Source organism: Carcharodon carcharias, chromosome 10 (genome assembly GCF_017639515.1).
Source record: "Carcharodon carcharias isolate sCarCar2 chromosome 10, sCarCar2.pri, whole genome shotgun sequence".
Classification (NCBI taxonomy): Eukaryota; Metazoa; Chordata; class Chondrichthyes; order Lamniformes; family Lamnidae; genus Carcharodon; species Carcharodon carcharias.
The window spans coordinates 38,125,599-38,142,822 of record NC_054476.1 but is presented as its reverse complement, the minus strand read 5'-3'; the positions used below and the strand labels follow the sequence as shown (position 1 = coordinate 38,142,822).

Sequence of the window (17,224 nt, the reverse complement as noted above, 5' to 3'; positions counted from 1 at the left end):
TGGAGCAGATTCTGTAAACTAAGTGTGTCCAACAGCTCAATCTCTGTGCATTCCACAGGTTTCTAACACAGATTCACAAGGGGCTTCGCCTCAAGTTTAAATCCTTAGAGTGATCCAGCTCAAAAGCTAAACTATGTCTATTACACCCAGTTTAATGGTCCCAACTTCCCTGCCTCAATCCGACCGCTGCTGAAGCCCTCATCTGTACCTATGTCATCTCCAAATACACTGGCCCCCAGTCCAACAACATCTCTAATTTAAAATTCACATCCTGGGGTTCAACTCCAACTATTGGTGAGACTGCACCTGGAATACCGTGTGCAGTTTTGGTCTTCTTATTTAAGGATGTAAATGCATTGGAGGCGGTTCAAAGAAGATTAACAAGATTAATACCTGGAATGAGTGGGTTGCCTTATGAGGAAAGGTGGGACAGACTGGGCTTGTTTCCACTGGAGTTTAGAACAGTGAGGGGTGATTTGACTGAAGTATACAAGATCCTGAACGGCCTTGACAAGGTGGATGTAGAAAGGATGTTTCCTCTTGTGGGTGAGTCCTAGGGGGCACTGTTTTAAAATTAAGAGTTGCTCTTTTAGGACTGAGGTGAGGAGAATTTCTCTCTCTCTCTCTGAGGGTTGTGCAACTTTGGAACTCTGCCTCAGAAGGCAGTGGAGGCAGGGTCATTGAATATCTTTAAAGGCCGAGGTGGATTGATTCCCTTGCCTAACAAGGATCAAAGGTTATCGGGGGTAGATGGGAAAGTGGAAATCAAACACCAAAGGATCAGCCATGATCTCATTGAATGGTGGAGCAGGCTTGGGGGGCTGAATGGTCTACTCCTGTTCCTATTTCTTATGTTATGCCCCTCCATTGCCTCGCCCCTCCTAAATGCAGTAACCTCCTTCAACCCCACAACCCTCAGATCTCTGCACTCCTCCAGTTCTGTCATCAATTTTTAATCACTCCACCATCGGAGGCTATGTATGCCTTCAGCTATCCGAATTCTAAGCTCTGGAATTTCATCCCTAAATCTCTACCGCGCTCTCCTCCTATAAGATACTCCTTAAAAACAAACTTACCTCTTTGACCAAACTTTTATTTCCCCTCCCGTCCTAATATCACTTTCTTTGACTGGGTGTTGATTTTTTTTTGTGCGAAATGAACTTCCAAGAGGGCACTGGGACAGGTGATTATGTTTATAAGTGCAACTTTCTGTGTATGTTCTTCATTGAGCAAAGAGTATCAGCAAGGCTGGAGGAGCACACACAGAAGAAGTAATTAGGAATCTCAATGTGACAGGAGGGGCAAAATTATTAAAGCTGTTTGCACTCAACAGCAAACAGGCAGCAGAATCCCCATTGTCTGGAGTGTCTCTGAGCCACGTCAGCCCCCTCCAACCCTGGAAGGATCTTTCACCAGTGTACAGCTCTCTTTTGGCACAAAATTCTAGACCCAATGAGATTGCTTTCAAACTGTGCACTGCCCCGTGTTACTGCCCAGAGCTTACTGAAACGCAAGACTTCCTTGCACAGAACTGTACAACATAGAAAGAGGCCATTCAGTCCACTGATCCATGCAACATTTATGCTCTACACAAGCCTCCTCCCTCCCAACTTTACCCTCTAAACATAGCCTTCTATTCCTTTCTTCCTAATGCATTTATCCAGCTTCCCCTTAAATGTATCTATATTATTCACTTCAACCACTTCTTGTATAACAAGTTCCACATTTTAACCACTCGCTGAGTAAAGAAATTTCCCCTGAATTCCCCATTAAATTTAATAGTGATCATCCTATATTGATGACCTCTAGTTTTAGTCTCTTCCACAACAACTGGAAACATACTTTTCTTACAATGGCACAATGCCCAGTTTAAGGGCAATAGGCCATGACCTTTCAACTTTCTTCTGTGCAACAGAGACTGTCCCACAGAGCTTTGTTTGGAGGTTCTCAGCAATCCTGCAAAAATCTCGGAGAAAGACAGGTTCTCACTATCCTATTGTTGGGCTTCCTCTCCATTCTTTCAGCTCCACAGCAGTGTCAGCGACAGTCAAACTTAATCCGCTTCCGCACATAAATTAATTCACTCCGATGGCGCAAGGCTGAAATCTGAACTGTGTTGACACCAAAACCTTATTTGAACCGTTTCACAGATGTTGTCCAATCACCCTGTTACACTATATTCAAATCCCTCCAGGGCCTCACCTCTCCTTATCTCTGCAATCTCTTCCAGCTTTCATCCTTTAAGATCTGTGTGCTCCTCCAGCTCTGTCCTCAAGTATCCCTGATTTTAATCATACCTTCAGCTGCCTGGGCCCTAAGCACTGGGATTCCTTCCCCTCTCTTCCTTTAAAACACTCCTTAAAACCTACATCTTTGACTAAGCTTTTGGTCACCTAATGTCTCCTTATGAGGCTCGGTGTCAATTTTTCTTTTTGATAAAGCTCCTGTGACATGTCTCGAGCTGTTTTTGTATGGCACCTTTTATGTAATAAAAATTACTATTCTTGGAGGTTATATCTTGCATCAGTTGCTCTCTCAGACAGTGAGCATGGGTAAAAGATAAATATTTAAACATCTTCTATCAGCTAGTCTCACACGTCTCCTTTTACAAAGTGATACCAGCACGCTACGTAGAAAATTACACAGGTTCATGAGATCTAACACTGGTCACGTGATATTCTTCACTTATCTCTTACCAGACTTACAAACGTAACAGGCTCATGACCACCAATACCACATCACATCCACCAAAACCTCACCACGCTCACCGATATCTCCTGGTATCCACCAATCTCACCTTTACAGTACCTCACTAATATCCATCAATACCTTCCAATATTTTACCAGTCCCTCACTATACAGGAATGATACCAGACTTAGAGGCTTAAATTATGGGGACAGGTTACTCAGTATAGGCTTGTACTCTCGAGTTTAGAAGATTAATTGGTAATCTAATTGAAGTGTTTAAAACGGTTAAAGAATTTGGTAGGGTGGTTAGAGAGAAACTATTTGCTCTCTTGGAGAGGGTTCAGATCAAGGGGACAGAACCTTAAAATTGGGCCGGACTATTCGGGGTGATGTCAGGAAAAACTTCTTCACACAAAGGATAGTGGAAATCTGGAACTGTCTCCCCCAAAAAGCTGTTGAGGCTGAGGGTCAATGGGAACTTCAAAACAATTTTTTGTTGGGTTAAGGTATCAAGGAAAATGGATAAAAAAATTGAGGTACAGATCAGCCACGATCAAATTGATTAGTGGGACAGGTTCAAGAGGCGGAACGGCCTCCTCCTGTTGCTAAAGTTCCAAAATTCATCAATATCTTACCATATCTCACCCATACTCCAACAATACGTCAACGTACAATGATGTATAAGCTAAAGATTTGGGGGTCAAAGAGAAAACTCTCAAATTAGATGAAGTTATGCTGGAAGTAAAAGGAAGATGTTTTTGGTTGTTCGAGGCCAATCATCTCAGCCCCAGGATAACTGCAGGTGCTCCTTGGGGCAAACTCCCCAAGGAAGTCTTAACAAAGATGATCAGACAAGATCAACATGGTTTTACAAAAGGAAAATTGTATATGACAAATTAATTAGTTAGTTTTCTGACGGTGTAACTAGTTGGGTAGATAAAGAGGAACCAGTAAATGTAATATACTTGGATTTCCAAAAGACATTCGATAATGTGCCATACAAAAGGTTAATATGCAAGAAACCAGTTCTTGGAGTTGGACGCAATATATTAGCATGGGCAGGGGATTGGTTTATGGACAGGAAGCAAGTAGTTAAGGTTAAATGGAGCATGTACAGATTTGGCTGGCTGGTTTGCCACCTCAGCTGCATACAAGCTATTCTCTGTCTAAGTCATTAATATAATGTACAGTATCCAAATTTACAGATGATACAAAGTTAGGTGGGAATGCAGGCTGTGAGGAGGACCCAGAGGCTGCAAAGATATATGTACTCATACAAGAAACAAAGTTAGCATGTAGGTACAGCAAACAATTAGGAAGGCAAATAGCATTTTAGCCTTTATTGAAAGGGGGTTGGAGTACAAGAATAAGGAAGTCTTGCTATAATTATACAGGATTTTACTGAGTTCACATCTAGAGTACAGTGTGCAGTTTTAGTCTCCGTATCGAAGGATGGATGTTGTTGCCTTGGAGACAGGGCGGCGAAGATTCACAAGATTGGTTCTACGGATGAGAGGGTTGTCCCAGGATGAGGAGCTGAGTTAATTGAGACTGTAATCTTTGAAGTTTAGAAGAATGAGAGATGATCTCATTGAAATATGCAAGACTGGGTACACAATAAGAGGTTATTTCCTCCATCTAGAACAATGGGGGCACAACCTCAGGGTAAGGAGTTGATCGTTTAGGAATTGGATGAGGAGAAAGTTCTTCACTCAGAAATATTGTATCTTTGGAATTGTCTACTCTAAAGTGATTGTTAATTCTCCATTGTTGAATATATTTAAGACCGAGATCAACAGATTTTTGGCCACTCAGTGAACCAAGGGATATGGGGATTGAGCAGGAAAGTGGAGCTGAGGCAGATGATCAGCCATGTTAAAACTGAAAGGCAGAGCAGGCTTGAGGGGCTGAATGGTCTACTCCTGGGCACAGCTTCTCATGTTTCATGTTCCTAGAACTTTCCGCTCCTTCATCAATGACCTGTCTTTCATCATTCTCCAGACACAACCCAGAGTGGGAGGATCCTGATCACAAAAATTGGGAAAAATCTATTTCCAATGGTCAGTGATTCAGAAATTAGATCAAATAAATAAACTCATCAGCAAAGGAACAAAAGGAGAGTTTGGAGAATTTTATCTGATGCAGTGCAAGTCCTGAAACAAGTTTGCAATCATCCACTCTGCCCATCAATGGCAGGCCGCATTTCCCACCGTTGGGTATTGAGAAACTCACTGTAATACATCTGTAAGTAATTATAAGCCCAGCTCACCAGAATCATCCCCCCATGCTGGATCATCCAGGCACATAAGCAAAATTCACCTGGTGAGCTGCACTTCACTCAGGACTTGGTTTGTTTGCCTACCTTGCTTTGGGCAGCGCTCAGTCATCAGCACAAGGCTTCACAAGCAGCACCACATCACTTTTCGGGGGACTCATGGGCAGGTCTCTACCTGCCAGACTGGCCATAAGGCAGGGGTGGCTGTTCAACAGGCTGCGGGGCTAGGGCTTGCTTGGGGAGGCCGGGGGGGAGAAATGGCCTCAGGCAAAGTGAAGAAGCTGCAGGGTGAGGGCTGTACTGGGGAAGGTGGGGGTATCCCAGGGTGTGTGGGGGCACAAATTGATCTGTGCAAGTGACCTCAAGGTGGTGAGGGCTGACAAGGCAGTCTCCAGAGGAGATGAGGCCAGACGTGAGGGTGTGTGTGAGAGAGAGTGAGTGGTGATGTCCCATAAGCTGGCAGTGAGTGAGATGCCAGTGTGATGGGCTTGAGTGTGTGAGTTTAGAGTGATGAGATGGTTGCTATACCCTGGATGCATGGATGAGATCATTCATCCTCTATCTGTATTGGATGGCCAACCTCTTCTGTGCAACATTGGCACTGATCACTACTGCCATCACCTACCAAGCCAGAGTGGTAATGATGCTGCCCTCCTGCAGCCAGAGCAGGGGTATTGGGGCAATATGGTGTGAAAACCCACCTTTGTGGCTGGCAGGTAAAACGTTCCTTTACCCACCCGCTACCACACTTAGACCAAATCTGGGGCGATTCCGCCCATCGTCAGCTTTTAAAAGGAGAAGTGGATAAATATCTGAAACAAAATATTTTTGAATTGTATGAGAAAGAGTAACGGACTTGGGACTAATTTTAATCAGAGAGCCAGCATAGCCACAATAGGCCAAATGGTCTCCTTCTGTGCAGTAAAATGATATGGCTTGATGGTGACCTGATTGCTGGATTTTTTTTTTATTCATTCACAGCATGTGGGCATCGCTGGCTAGGCCAACATTTATTGCCCATCTCTAACTGCCTTTGAGAAGGTGGTGGTGAGTTGCCTTCTTGAACACCTGCAGTTCATGTGGAGTAGGAACACCCATAGTGCTGTTAGGAAAGGTGTGAGACTTGGACGGGAACTTGAGAGTGGTAGAGTTCCCATGCATCTGCTGCCCTTATCACACAATAGGAAGATTTCACACACACCCACAATCTGCTTTGGCTCAATTCTAGTCACAACGGTGAGTGTTTTATATTGAACCAGTTCAATAGTTTGAATTCTTTCCCTAAAGCTGCTTTCTACTTTGAGAGTCTGGACCACAACTGGTGGTCACCAACATGGGAGCCTCTAACAGCTCAGACACAGATCAGCCAGGGCTCGTTAAACTTCAACAGTCCCATTCTTTTCGGTTTTACTCTTAAGTTATAATGATCTGGACTGCGCTGCCTGGAAAGGCGATGGAAGCAGATTCAAGAGTAACTTTCAAGAGGGAGTTGGATAAATATTTGAGGGGAACAATTTACAGGAGAGCAGAGGAGTTGCTCAAATTGGATCATTTTTTTTTTCATTCATTCTCGGGACATGAGCATCGCTAGCAAGGCCAACATTTGTTGCCCATGCCTAATTGCCCTAGAGGAGGTGGTGGTGAGCCGCCATCCTGAGCCACTGAAAGTGTAGCAGTTCAGTACAACCAAGTGGCTTGCTAGGCCATTTCAAGGGGTCAACCACATTGCTGTGGGTCTGGAGTCACACATAGGTCCAAGCTGCATAAAGGCAGCAGGTTTCCTTCCATAAACAACAACTTATATTTACATAGCATCTTTATCATAATGAAACACCCAAAGGTGCTTCACAGGAGCATTATAAAACAAAGTAGGTAAGGAGTACATAGCCAAGCCACGTTGGACATATTAGGTCAGATGACCAAAAGCTGTCAAAAAGGTAGATTTTAAGGAGAATAGCAAGGTGGAGAGTCATGGTGAGGGGGTAAGATGGGTTTTTATGACAGTCTGGTAGTTTCATGGTCATCATTAGAGACTAGCTTTTCCAGCTTTATTCAATTACTGAATTTAAATTCCCCAGCTGCTGTGGTGGGATTGAACACATGGCTTTGAATTAATAGATTACTAATCCAGTGACACAACCATTATGTTAGTATGCCCCTCGTTCAAAGAGTTGGTGTAGGAACGTGGCCCAAACAATTTCCTTCTGTGCTTTATTATTCTATGAGTCTCATTGGTGGCCGGTTTAAGTGTATCCGCCATGTTTTATGGGCTGTGTGAGGTCAGTACACTAGGAGCTGGTGATGTTGGCACATTTTTCACTCGGTACAAAAACAGCTTTGGTTGTAATTGGCAGTGCACCCCTCGTCTGAGGCTAACCTTGACAAGACTCTTTTCATCCATTCCGTACTTGCCCAGATCACAGCCCAACAGCCAAGAACAAACATTAAAAAGAAACTAATTAAGCAACCTGCCAACTACAGATTAGTCAAGTCAGCAGACAAGCAGTAAAATCTATATCATGCTGTGTGAACCTAATAAAAACCACCACTAACAAACCAGCACTAAATCGTGCTGTGTATTATTAAATTAACACTAAAATACAGAGTAACTTGGGCTTTTGGAGTTCAACAGACCTACAGTGCCTCAAAAATCGAACAGTAGCTAATTAAAAATACTTTCAGCTTTATGAAGAAATTCTGGAGGTACCTCAAATACACTGGGGAAAATTAACCTATTGGAGAGTTTAGAATCCAGTGTCAAACTGAACCTGACAGATCTCAGGAGGGAGTCAGGCTAGAGCCCAAGGTCCGTGCTCAGTTAGCTGATCTCAACTAATATAGGCTTAGGGTGAGAAAATTGGTTAGTGGTCCTAGACAAAATAGGCGGAAACTAACATGAAATTATAAATCTTTCCGAGTGGGGTGAGATGTGACTGCCTGTGATCATGTATGTGAGAGAGAGAGAGAGAGAGGAGAGAGTGTGTAACAGTGTGCGGTTGTGACTGTGACTCAGAGATGGTGGATGGAATCTTGCGCCCTTCTCCATGGAGAGTTTGGCAGCAGGAGGGCATTTAATCAGACAGGGACCCCACCGCCTGCCTGCCTCCACCCCGATTAAGTCAGTGGTGGGAAGGCCCATGGACGACCTAACCGCTCCACCAATTGTTGCCCTTAAATGGGCAATTAATTAATCCAGCAATGGTCCAGGGTACTCACCACAGAGGGGGCAGAACAAGCAAACCTATTCAGCGTTTCTTGCAGTTTCCTGGGATTGGGGGAAGGAGTCGTTCAAAGACACTCAGTGCCTGATCGAAGGACCCAGCATCAGGAAGGGGAGGGGCCCACTGAGAGACACCCACCCTGTCCTTGCTGCTGACTCCCCTCCCCAGTGACCTCCACCTGCCATCACTCACCTCTGGCCTGGGATCCAGTGATGATCCTAGGCCTTGGGTGGGTGCTGTACTAGCAGCAGTCAGCACCTCCCTGCTGAAGCCGCTGTTCAATAGAACGGCCAGTCAATAGAAATGCTGCTGGTGTCTGATTGAGAACTATGTTATATTGCTGGTTGGTCCTTTTTGAATGTTGAGAGGCTGGAGCTTTGGAAAGAGTTGTTTATAGCACTCTGGTTTCACTGCTGGCTAAATTTCAAATTCAGCCCGTAGACAGTGTCAACAACACCAGATTGATGCAACTGAATGGAATTTGGATGGAAACTTTTTTTTTTAAAATGCTGCTTCTAAGGCTCCATGGCAGGTCCCTATGAAGGCCAGGAAAACCAAACACTTCAACACTAGTTAGTGGACAATAATGCCTTCCAAAACAAACATTTAAGTAAAACTTCTCAGTGCATGTACCATCTGGATGCAAAGCGAGTTTTGTTGACCATTGCCAAGTGTCATACCCACCTCTTAGCAGTTGCTATGTCAATGAGGGCACACCATCAAGAGGCGCCCTCAGTCCTCCAAGCTCTTCTGCACAGGCCTGGGAGGACTCAACCAAAATCTACAAGACAGTCAAGGGTTATGAGGGCGCATGCAGGCAAGAAAGTGAAGTTAAGATCACAATCAATTCTGCCATGATCTTATTGAATGGCAGAGCAGGTTCAAGGAGCCAAAATGGCCTAATCATGTTCCTTTGTATGTTAAGATCCACATCATTTTTGATGCAGGCAGCTGGCTTTGACATCACAGGCACTGTAACCATGCATGGGCTGGAAGTGCTTTCCCTGCAGTTGTAGCATCAACAGATGCAGTCTTCATATGAAGCCCTTAACATAGGACATGGTCCTGTTACATAACCAGACCTATGTAACTTGAGCATTTCTTGTGTCCATTCACGTGTGAGGTTTGGCTGCCACTCTGGATTTGAACCTTGTCATGGAGATATGAATGTCTATAATGTTACTGGAAATTATTTTTTAAAATACATTTTAGTGGGGTCTGCGTCTACGTATGTGTGTGTGTGTGTGTGTGTGTGTGTGTGTGTGTGTGTGTGTGTGTGTGTGTGTGTCTCTGTCTCTTAATTGAATTAAAGCCAGCTGGTCTAGAGGCATTGATGTATAGAAAGAAGTAGGTTTGAAATGGTAATTTAGAAACATAGGTGTCAAGGGGGCAATTTGCATTTTTAAATAAACTATTCAAAAGAATGGGTGAAATTACACACCTAGCTAGAAGATGCCAAGCAATGTGTTTATTTTTTTCAGCTTACTAATAAAATTGGTGAAGTCAAAGTATGTTATTGTTGGAAGAGGTAAAATGAAAAGCCTAGTGATGCAATGTAAATTTTACATTGTAAGAGAACGATATGTATAAAGGAGAAAGGAGATTGTGTGTAAGGGAGAGGCATTTAAAGATTCAACAGATGTGAGAAGCCTCAAGCTGCTGTCTGCAAGGACCCAGGACTGAAAGAACTCATTTTGAATGTGACTGTCCAGGCTGTGCTCTGTAATGTGTCTCTTTAAATCTTTGAGGTTTATTGTTGCCTTAATGGGGGTGTAACTGAGAGTCAGATTAATTAGGGGATTTTTATAGATTTTGTAGTTATTATAGCAGCAATTTTGTAGACATATGTACGTGCTTACAATTTTTGTATTAATAAATGTTTACTTTAGTTTTATAAAAACCTCTCGAGACTCAGTGGCCTTATTACTACTGAACTCAAAGCCTGCCTCGAAACGTACAAATTGCAAAAACGGGTTATGACAGTTGCTTTAAGTTTCCCCCTGGGATTTGAACAACTCAGCCTTTAACATTAGCTGTGACATAATAATCCATTTCTTTTTCCACCTTTTTCTCCACTTCTTTTCTCTTTAGCCCTCTGAGATCCTGCTCTTTTGTCCTGTCCCTCCTTTCACCTCTCCACTCTCAGGTACTCTGCCCTCCCAATTCTCAACCCTGACTCTTCATTACTTCATCCTCTCTTGCCGTCGTCCAAGGCTCAACTCCCAGAGATAAGCCTTCAGCGTTCCTGCCCTCAGCATTTCTCTGAGCCTTTCTTGCTATCCTCTGACAGGCTCCTCGATGTGCAGGGTACTGATTCATTATGAGCAGCAATTCCAAATACTCCAATCCCACTCTTTCATTGACCTTCCTGCCCAGTCTGCCTGCTGGTCATAATGTTGCCAATTTTCTTCCTGTCTAACTCACCCCTCCTACTACTGACTCTGTCTTATCTGACCAGTAGATAAGCTCTCACTTCCCATCCATGCATCTCCCTCCACATGTTCATTCACTTGTAAAAAAAGGCCCTTACCATCCATGAACTTATTGTGGATGACTGCATTGACATCATGCCCTTAATGGAAACCTGGCTGAGGGGTGATGACACCATCTCCCTAACTAAAACTTACCTGCCTTGGCTACATTTTCCACCACTTACCTTGCCCAGGCTGTGATGGTGATTGTGTGGTGCTTGTCACCAAATCTCACCTTGGCCTGATCCTCTATTCCTTTGGCACTTTCTCCTCCTTTGAGCATCTCACCTTGTTCCATCCCTCTCATCTCTCATTTAAAAGCATTGTCATCTCCCACCATCCCAAGTACAATTAAAAAAAATTCTCCGAGATATCTTCCCTTAGTCTTTGCATCAATGGACTTCTCATCCTTGGTGACTTCAATTTCAATGTTGAGCACCCTCGATTTTAATCACAGCAGCTGCCTGGGCCCTAAGCTCTGGAATCTCCTCCCTAAACCCCTCCGCCCCTCTTTTGCTCTTTAAGACACGCTTTAAAACCTCCCTCTTTGACCATACTTTTGGTCACCTGTACTAATATTATATTTCTATCTTTCTTTGGCTCTGATGAAAAGTCATCTCAGCCTGAAACGTTAACTCTGTTTCTCTCTACAGATGCTGGCTGACCGGCTGAGCAATTTTGTTTTTATTTCAGATTTCCAGCACCCACAATATTTTGCTTTTCTAATGCCTCTTTACATGCCTTGGAACATTTCATTGTGTCAAAGGCATTATAAAATACAAGCTATAGTAAGTAATTAGCCATAGTCCACAAAGGACCATAGGCATCTCGCTCCATTAGAGAAAGATAATTGGCTATATTTAGCTTGAGGGACATTTAAAGCAAGGTGAGAAGGCAGGCCTCCATGAATTACCACAGCTGATACAAGGATTGAATCCACGCCATTGCCATCAATCTGGATCACGCTCCAGCCATTGAGTCAACTGAGCCAAAATTATAAACAAAAACAGAATTACCTGGAAAAACTCAGCAGGTCTGGCAGCATCGGCAGAGAAGAAAAGAGTTGACGTTGAGTCCTCATGACCCTTGAAAAAAAAAAAACCAAAAAACCCTCCCTGGGATTCACCTAGTTCTGTCGAAGGGTCATGAGGACTCGAAACGTCAACTCTTTTCTTCTCCGCCAATGCTGACAGACCTGCTGAGTTTTTCCAGGTAATTCTGTTTTTGTTTTGGATTTCCAGCATCCGCAGTTTTTTGTTTTTATATATGAGCCAAAATTATAATAATCGTAAAACAGCCCAGGGCAATTCACAGTAGCAAAACTCAGGCAAAATTGTGACACCAAGGAGGTATTAGGATAGGTGACCAAAGGTTTGGTCAAGGAGGTATGTTTTAAAGAGGAGCGAGTGTGGAGAGACAGAGGTTCAAGTTGAGTTTAGGAGCCCAGGCAGCTAAAGGCATGGCCGCCAATGTTAGAGTGTTGAAATCGGGGATACACAAGAGGGCAGAATTGGAGTGTTGCTCCTTCATTTTGGAAACTTCAATTATCAAATATATTTTCACAATGCATTCCCCTCACCACAATTCAGGATGTACTCAGGAGATTCAATCTCAGAGACTTGGGACAGACTCTCCTCACATCTAGGGGAATAATGAATTGAAATCAATCCTTTGTGTCATCTCAAACATTGTCACAAAAAGACAGCAACAAAAGGAATCAGATTTGCTCCCTCTAACTCTTAAGCACATGTCATTGTGACTAAAGACGGGTGATGACTCAAACCTCCCACGCTGACACCTGATGCTATTTGTCTTCTGCCTAAAGAATGTTCACTTTGATCAAACAAGAGAAGATTCAGAGTGGGCCATTGTTCGAAACCCAAGCTGCTAACCTGCAGAACGCATTGAATCAGGAGCAAGCATTGTGTTTGAGATCAGTAGGAGGTTCTGTTGACCTAAACACCCTGCAGTGCACAGATCTCAGCTGCTGATTATCCTGCTCCTTGATTTACCAATGGGTTTAGTGGGAATATATCTAACCGGCTTTCGGAAATGGTGTTTGAAATGGGAAGCCCTTGTGGTGCCGCATTATGTGCGATGGCAGGGAGGCCAGGTTTAACCAATAATGTTAGAGTTCCTATACTTAAGTTGAGGATCACTGGATTCCTACAAAAGAAACAAAAGCTAACTCCAGATTGTCAACTAGCCTTCAAGAGCACGCATTTATATACAGAAGTTTTAATATGCAGAATGAGAGGCTGGGAATTCTGCGGAGAGTAACACATCTCCTGATTCCCCAAAGCCTGTCCACCATTTACAAGGCACAGGTCTGGAGTGTGATGAAATACCCCCAACTTGCCTGGAAGAGTGCAGCTCCAACAACACTCAAGATGCTCAACACCATCCAGGACAAAGCAGCCCGCTTGATTGGCACCCCTTCCACAAATATTCACTCCCTCAACCACTAATGCACAGTGGCAACACTGCAGGAACTCACCAAGGCGCCTTCGACAGCAACTTCCAAACCCACAACCTCTACCACCTAGAAGGCCAAGGGCAACAGACACAGGGAACACCACCACCTTCAACTTCCCCTCCAAGCCACACACTATCCTAACTTGGAACTATATCACCATTCCTTCATTGTCACTGGATCGAAATCCTGACAATTTCCTCCTTAACTGCACTGTGGGGGTACTACACCACATGGACTGCAGCAATTTGAGAAGATGGCTCACCACCACCTTCTCAAGGGCAATTAGGGATGGGCAATAAATGCTGGCCAAGCCAGCAACACCCACATTCTGTGAAAGAATATATTAATATATCCCAAAGCATTTTACAGTGGTCAACTCTGGGTAGCAGACTTGCCTCTGAGCCAGAGGATTGTGGGTTCAAATGTCACTTGAAAAATTGAGCACAAAATCTCACTGACAGACTCAATATAGTACAAACAGAACACTGCCCTGTCGGCAGGGTCAGAACTGATGAAGTGCTACCTTGTTGGAGATGTGACGTCAAACCAAGACCCTGTCTGTCTTCTCAGATGGATGTAATAGATCCTACGGCCACTGTTTGAAGAGTAGGGGAGCTATCACCAGTGTCCTATGATTAATACCTATCCCTCAACCAACATAAAAATGAAAAGACAGACTTGCATTTATATAGTGCCTTTCACGACACAATGAAATAGATGATCTGATCATTTATCAAATTGCTGTTTCTGGGATCTTGCACACAAATTGGCTCCCAAATTTCCTACAAAGTGACTACAATTTAAAAGTGCTTCATTGGCACAAAGGCTTTTTAAAAATTTATTCATGCGATGTGGGCGTCACCGGCTAGGCCAGCATTTATTGCCCATTCCTAATTATTCTTGAGAAGGTGGTGAGCTGCCTTCTTGAACTACTGCAGTTTGAAACAATTTTGTAGCTTGCTCAGCCATTTCAGAGGGCATTTAAGAGTCAATCACATTGCTGTGGGTCTAGAGTCACATGTAGACCAGACCAGGTAAGGACAGCAGATTTCCTTCCCCAAAGGACATTAGTGAATCAAATGGGTTTTATGACAAATCTACAATGGTTTTATGGTCATTATTAGATTTTTATTTAATTCAAATTCCACCATCTACCATGGTGGGATTCAAACCCAGGTCCCCAGAGCATTACCCTGGATCTCAAGATTACTAGTCCAGTGATAATACCACCACACCACTCTCTCCCTGCAACACTGACCTAGCGTCTTTCACAGGTCCAGGAACCAGCAAAATTTCCCAGTGGCTGTTTTATCGGCAGAACCACTGTCCTGAGGCAAAGGTGGGGAGAGGGGATCCTCTCACTGGATGGTTTTTAAAGCAGCCCCCTTCCTCAGGAAAGGTTGGAGGGGCCTGCTGTTTCCAAGGAGTGAAAGCAGACGTTGTACATCCCCCAACCCCAGATTCCACTCCCTTACTGCCAAAGGCCCCAACCAGAACAGCTCCTCACCCATTCCACCCACCACTGTAGGCAGCAGTCATGGGCCGATGCGATCCCATCTAACTGGCCCCGATTTGACACCCTCAACACCCCAGATATTTTTAGAGCCTCACCATCAAACACAAAGCCTTTCTTCACTAAGACTCTCAAGACAACTGGTCCCAGACTGTTTGTGGACAAAATATCGTGACCCTGTAATATGGGCCAGAAATTAGAAGGAATGCCACTTATTAAAAAAAACCTGTTTTTTTAAATAAGAGGACTGATGTGTTCTGAAGCAGCTCAAATCTGAAATCAAAACATGGAAAGCATGAGCTGCGCACTTTGGATGATCTTGAAAGAGCTGAACTCTAACCTCCAACCAAATGGAATGGGTGTTATTAGTGCTATTGTTGCTTTTCTTTAATTATCTTTCAGCCAGACATTCATCAGGGCATCATTTACAGACAGCAAGAGAGGGCTGGAAATTTAATGGGGAAATATCAGCCTTTAGCTGCTAAACACTTTCATGGGGAGAAAGGGTGAGAATATTTTTAATAAGAGAAGCTTCTGGACATTGCAATGAAAATATTATCACTTAATTGTTCTCTTATGACAAGGAACCATTTACCGTATAATTCTAGTCCATTCCCTCAGTGGGAAAGAACATCTGCTTACACAGCACCTTTTTTTATATTCAGTCATGGGATGTGGGCATCACTGGCTAGGTAGGCATTTATTGCCCATCACTAATTGCCCTTGCTCAGAGATGTTTTCAACATCTGGATGTTAAATAGAGGTCAACTCTTCCATGATGATCCAAATTGTGCAGCTCAGGCTTTCCATGTTTTGATTTCAGACAACCAATAACTTGTGAAATGTAGTCACCGTTGTAATGTACGAAATGTAGCAGTTCAATTTGTGCACAGTAAGCTCTCCCAAACAGCAATGAGGCAATTATCTGTTTTAGTGATGTTGATTGAAGCATAAATATTGGCCAGGACACTGTGGAGAACTTCCCTGTCTTTGGGACTGTTTATGTCCACCTAAGAGGACAAATGGGGCTGCTGTGCCCCACCAAGAGACCCCATGCCTGTGGCACTGTGCCCCACCAAGAGACCCCATGCCTGTGGCACTGTGCCCCACCAAGAGACCCCATGCCTGTGGCACTGTGCCCCACCAAGAGACCCCATGCCTGTGGCACTGTGCCCCACCAAGAGACCCCATGCCTGTGGCACTGTGCCCCACCAAGAGACCCCATGCCTGTGGCACTGTGCCCCACCAAGAGACCCCATGCCTGTGGCACTGTGCCCCACCAAGAGACCCCATGCCTGTGGCACTGTGCCCCACCAAGAGACCCCATGCCTGTGGCACTGTGCCCCACCAAGAGACCCCATGCCTGTGGCACTGTGCCCCACCAAGAGACCCCATGCCTGTGGCACTGTGCCCCACCAAGAGACCCCATGCCTGTGGCACTGTGCCCCACCAAGAGACCCCATGCCTGTGGCACTGTGCCCCACCAAGAGACCCCATGCCTGTGGCACTGTGCCCCACCAAGAACCTGCACCTGTGGCACTGTGTCCATGGGAGAGAGAGAAAGATTGGGAGTGGAAAAGATGTGGAAGATAAATTTGGCAGTCAGTGTAATGAAATGAAACCACGAGAGCTTGCTCTGTATTGAAACGGTTAATAAAGGCCTGGCTTTCGGCTACAATAGACGGACATGTGTGAACTCTCAAAACCACGCCTGCACTCCAACAGGTGCCTGTTCCTTTCACAGCCAATAAATTTTATTTAGTTTCAACAGTTTCCAACTCGGTCAGTCCTCTTCCATCCCACTCCCCCCACCTGATGCTGCCTGGACCTCTTTAATTGATCCACGACCGGGTCTACTCCTGGACTGTCCGGCAGCAACCATTAGCAGACAGATACTGGGAGCTGCTTACCGTAGCGGGAGTCAGGGTGCAAACTTACTCTTTCCTCCCTCACGTCTCTGGTGTCCAGTCCTGCGCTGAGCGTTAACACTGCAGCCGTGGCCCTCTCGCCTCCACACTGGACGGTCTGCTCCCAGGGGGCTGGTGGCTGCAGCACGGTGATTGCTAAGCTGCATCACGTCGCCTTGGTTACACACTTTATCCGCTTTCAGAAAGGAAGGTTAACCAATGGAGAGCCCCCTGCCCCTTTCATTGAACAGATTAAGCAGCAGCCCATGTGATGCTGGTGTTCCAGTCAGTGAACAGCTCTCGCTGAGACTCGATGTAAACAGAGTAATTGCACCGCATTGCTGCTTACACTAATCCAACCTGTCTGCATGTTTCAGACAGGCACGCTGCCCCAGAACAGGACATATCCTTGCTACTATTTCTGTTCGGACAAAGTTTACGAATACTTTTTTAAAAAGAGAAAACTCATTTACATTTTAAAAATGCAATCGAACAGAATACAAAGTAAAATTTAAAGAGGCAGTATGGCTTCATGATTGCAAACTGGGTTCTTTAAAACCCCGAAAGAGTTGTAGGACTGAGGACGGAAGGAACTTCACAGATCTGAAGTCCCGGGAAGGAATGATTTAGAGGGAGACAGGCAAGGCTAGGTTTCAATACGGTAAGAATGCGA

At 44.5% G+C, this 17,224-nt stretch overlaps 1 protein-coding gene across 3 annotated transcripts in view; it reads right to left on the bottom strand.

Moving 5' to 3' along the window:
• LOC121282755 (ras association domain-containing protein 8-like) overlaps window positions 1-16,725 on the bottom strand; it is a 70,680-nt gene extending 53,955 nt beyond the window's left edge. For 2 of the 3 annotated variants that reach the window (XM_041196504.1, XM_041196503.1), the window contains exon 1: window positions 16,555-16,721. The gene's annotated coding sequence lies outside the window, so the exon portion shown is untranslated. Of the gene's footprint in view, window positions 1-16,554 lie in introns of all 3 variants that reach the window. The other variant, XM_041196507.1, reaches the window with a different exon arrangement.
• Between the last annotated feature and the right edge of the window lie 499 nt (window positions 16,726-17,224).